The 4,977-nt window shown below is 37.6% G+C and overlaps 1 non-coding gene across 1 annotated transcript; it reads right to left on the reverse strand.

The window, feature by feature from the left end:
• Positions 1-2,650: 2,650 nt before the first annotated feature.
• LOC119048230 (U2 spliceosomal RNA) lies at positions 2,651-2,838 on the reverse strand. The gene has a single exon (XR_005082293.2). It is a non-coding gene; the product is annotated as a U2 spliceosomal RNA (small nuclear RNA).
• Between the last annotated feature and the right edge of the window lie 2,139 nt (positions 2,839-4,977).

The following is a 4,977-nucleotide window of genomic DNA, read 5'->3' on the forward strand; positions in this document are numbered from 1 at the left end:
AGACCTTGTGGAACCAGTAAGGGAACAGGCTCCTTCAGGTCAATCGCCTGTTCAAAGAGCAAGGAGACAACCAAAGTGTCCCTTGATGGGTGACTGGAGAAAGAAGATGCGGTGCAGATACGCAGTGCACTAGTACCCAGCCATGAGAAAGATGAACTACTGCCATCTTTGACAACATGAATGGCCCTTAAGAATATCATGCTAAGAGAAAGAAGTCAGACAGAAAAAGTTAAGAACCATATGATCTCACTCATATGTGGGATGTGAAACTGAAAGCAGTAAATGAACAATCAGGGTGGACAAGCAGACAAAAACTCATCAACACAGACAACAGTATGGTGGTTACCAGAGGGAAAGAGGAGGAGGTAGCAAAGAGTAAAGGGGGTGAAATATATGGTGATGGACGATGATTTGACTTTGGGTGATGAACACACCATCCAATGTACAGATGATGTATTACAGAGTTATACACTTGAGACATACAATTATATGTTGTATGTTTATATAATATGTATAATTATTTTATCATATATGTAATTTTATTAACCAATGTCCTCTCAATAAAATTGTAAAACGAGAACACCAAATAGGACCAAGTGATAACTCCAACATCTAGCTTTGAGAGAGCTAGCACTTCTCCCAGTTTCTCTGGTGGTGCGAAGTCACCACCTCATGAGTGCAATTGATGTGGGAAAGAAAGGAATGAGGGCAACAAGTATCATATCTATCGTGCACAGGCTCTCTGACGGGACTTTCACATATGTGACCTTGCTCAGTCCTCACCACACTCAACAAGCCTAGCTCATATGACAGTTTAGAGAACTGAGGCTGAAAGACATTAAGTAGCTAGCCCCTCAATGGCCAAAAGTGGTCCATTATGCAGAAAAACTATTGTCTCTTTCATCAATGAAAAATACGTTCAATCAATTCAATTCAACATGCACTCACGGTTGGATTCAGATCTGAGCTATAATACAGATACAATGCTTTCTCATGAGAAATCACAGGGTATTGAAGTTCATTCATTTATTCACACTTCCTATGATATTATAATTAATGATCAACCTAAATACTAGTGTGGAAAAGGCCCTATACTGGTGCAGAAGAGAATGATTCATTGCACACTAGGTGAAAGGTGCTTCTGTTGATTTAGAAACCGTGGCCCAGTCTTTTCAATGTAAAAACTTCTTTTGTTTGTCAAAAAGATTTGGGTACCCCTTGCCCCCCATGATAGCACTTTATGTTTAATACCTTTTAATTGAGAAAATACATATCCACGATAACTTGATAACTGTTTGGCACGGAACTTTTATTTCGATGCCTTATTTACTGATATTGGCAAAACTCAAATCCATCTATTAGATAATGCACAGAAGTGTTGAAGGAGTTCAGAGGCATGGCTGTAAGAGAATTCTCCCTCCAAGCATCTATGACCTGTAGGTTGAGAATCATTGTTTCAAAGATCAAGAAAGAAGACAAATGTATGGAATAAGGAGGCACTGGTCTGCAGTCAATCTTGGAGAAGATCTTTAAGGAGATGGTGGTTTTAAAAGAGAAACTACAAAAAGGGCTTAGCTGGCACTGACCTAGAGAATTTAATTAATCTATTTCATGGGGCTAATTTCCTGGTAGCCTCCACTGGTTTGCTGGGCCTGCTGTAACAAATTACCACAAACCAGATGGTTTAAAACAACAGAAATTCATTCTCCCACAGTCTGGAGATGAGAAGTTCAAAATCAAGGTGTTGGTGGTGGGGCTGCATTCCCACCAAAGGCCCCATTTTGGAATCCTTCCTTGCCTCTCTCAGTTTTTTGTGACTTTTAGGGATTCTCTGCCTTGTGAATGCATCACCAGTCTCTGCCTCTGTCTTCTGATGGCCTTCTCGAGATTGTCCAACTGTGTCTTCTTGGTTGCTGACAAGGACACCTGTCATTGGATTTACATGGGCCCAGATAATTCAGGATGACCTCTTCTTGAGATCTTTAACTTCATTATAAATGTGAAGACCTTCTTTCTAAATAAAGTCATCTTCACAGGTTCTGGGGGTTAGGATAGGGACATATCTTTTGAGGTTTCACCATTCTACCCATGACAGAGCCCAATGCCCCACTTAGAGCCCCTGGTTTAGTACAAGGAAAAGTATAGTCTCCAGAGGGTTTAAAAGTAATGGCTTATGAGTTGGGGGAGTTGCAGGGGCCTGAGTTCAGGGGTCTAAGTGATCACAAAGGCCTGCTCAGTTCATCTATTGGCTACCTTCTGAGGGCTATAGAAAGGTACCTTACCTTTAAATATGCTATAAAACATGAAATATACTTTAAAACTTGAGATAATTTTGTTGCTTTCTTCCTGATCACAATAGTAATGCATAGTAACTAACAAGTATTTTAAATAATCACAGAAAGAAAAATGAAAATAAAAGAAGCTGACTATTCCATAACTCAGAGAAAAATTAGTCCGGGTGTACTCCCCACCTGTGCTCTCCCTGCCTGGATTCCTCACTGCTAATATCAGCTCCTTTGGTTGGACTCCACCAGTCTAACCAGGTTAAATGATCTATGTTTAGATTTTAAACATGTCTATTCTAAAAAAATGGTATTAACATTTTAAATTATAACACCCCTAATATCTATCAGTAATAAGTCAAGATTTATAAAGTTTGATTTCTAAAACAATACTTGTATTTTCTATAAAACATTCCATACCTTGACCATGACTTTGTCATAACCCTGCTCTCCAGTCATATATGTGAGAATACATATAATCTCATTTACTCGTTACCATAGCCCTCAAAGCTAGGCAGATTTACACTTGATCTTAGCCAAAAGGCCGAGAAGCAATAGGCAGATTTAAATAAGAGTAAAAGTAAGGCTTAAAAAACCCAAAGCAATTTGCTGCAGACGACACAGCAGGCAAGTCACAGAGCCGGGACCAGTGCCCAGACCATACAACCGCAGAGGCATCAAGCCATGTGGCTTCAGAAATAATAGTTGCTGGGGTTTTGATGCTTGGTTTGCTCCAGGCAATGCACTCATACATTCTCTCACTCCTTTCCTTATTCTTTTTACACAGTTATACACATATGTTCTGCTTTACATACAGTCTTTCCTTAAAATTTTTGGCTTAGCTTGTAAGGTATATCTCTCCATTCTCAGTTTACTAAAAAGGAAACAATGTTTCCTATCCCACATAACCCTGGGGATGCTGGGAAGAAATGGCACTGGGAGAGTGCCGTTTACCAGCAGAGTATAACCAACGGACAAGCCAGTGCTTGTTTTTCTTTCATTTTTCCTTCTTCCTCCTGATATTTCCCAAATGGTGGCAAATATCACTAACCTTACTGGGTGCTGAGGAAGTGTAAGGTAATTGAGTACTGACTTTAAAAAAAGCATTTGCTGAAAACATGTTCTAAGAATATACAACAAACCTTATACAAACACGCCACTATTTCATTTAAAATTAAATTTCCTCATATATAGCACACCTTGTTTCACTCTATTGTTAACTGATACACGTTAAAAGTGAGAACCAGGAATACTGTTCTAGTACATTTTCCCAAAGAGCATATGTATAAATAAATATATATTTAATGTATAATAATTTATAACTTATACATATTTAATTTATAATATAATATATAATATAATAATATAATTGATATATTGACAATATTGCCTGTATAATGAGTGTATATTATATATTAATAAATAAGTGTAATATATAATGCTTTTTTATTATGTGCTTTTTAAAACTAAATATTAGATTAGGAATATTTCTTAATGTGTCTGACTTGTTAACTGTATACATGACTGAATAACATCTCCTTTTATATAATTACCATTACCTATTTGTCTATTTTCCTATTGCTAAGCATTTAGGACCCTTTTTTCCTTTCTATTATAAACAACACAGAAAGGAACATTTTTACACAAATCTTTGTCACCACCTCTGGTTATTTCCTCGACATAGATTCCCAAAGTAGATTTATGATATTTTAATGCTCTTCATAAAAATTGCATGCTTGCTTTCCAGAGTGTACCAATTCATACTTCTAGCAGTTCTTATTTTCCACATCCTTACAAGAACAAAATACTATCTTTTTAAAAGTATTTGCTACAGTTATGTGAAGGAAATTATCCTCAGTTTTATCTAGTGTATTTTATGATTACTGTGGAAGGACAGGTTTTAAAAAACTGTTTTTAGCCTTTTCCCGTTCTCTTCTGTGATAGGTGCATGTTCTTTGTGATATTTCCTGCTGGGCTCTGAGAGCTGTATTGACTGGGGCTCTCTTCTCTGTAAACAGGCCAGAGCACTGTTAGTGTGCATAAATAGGATTTTCACAAGGAAACAGTTAATTCTTCACTTTTTCCATGATGATAAAGTGTTGCCTGCACTGGGTTTGATGTTCTTATGACATTTTATGAGAAAACATCTTATGATGACGGAGGCCCCGCAGGGCACTGCTGCAGTGCAGACTGCTGCAGGTGGTGTGAGAAACGGAGTAAAAGTGACAAGTGCTTAGCTATCTCAAACTCATTCCGAATGATTATAAGTAACTCTCCCCTCAGAGGAATTAAGTTCAAAGTATATTTTCTAATATTTTAGCCATTTCTCTTTTTAACTAAATTATAGAGCATTTGGAAATGGTTATTTAATGGGAGAACATTTCCCTAAGGGTTCTATTTATTTCTTCTAAAATTCCAGATGAATCTTTTACCTTCTGGGTATGGTGAAAAGAAATGTCATCTCATTTAAGTACTATATTTGGTATACAGAATGAATCTTCCTTATCAATGATGCTGATTATAATTCTGTACCTTGTGTAAGTAAGTGCTTTTCAAGTTCAAGTCTCACGTTTCCATATACATTCAAGGGCGAGGGCCTGGCAGTGGGACAAGCTGGCTCAGTCAGCCTGGGTTACCCACTAACTCCCTAGCTTCTTCCCGTGTGTCTGAGTCTGTCTTTGGCAGTGGAGCCACA

This window comes from Artibeus jamaicensis, unplaced genomic scaffold, assembly GCF_021234435.1.
Source record: "Artibeus jamaicensis isolate MK-2021 breed Jamaican fruit bat unplaced genomic scaffold, CSHL_Jam_final contig_1132, whole genome shotgun sequence".
NCBI classification, from domain to species: Eukaryota; Metazoa; Chordata; class Mammalia; order Chiroptera; family Phyllostomidae; genus Artibeus; species Artibeus jamaicensis.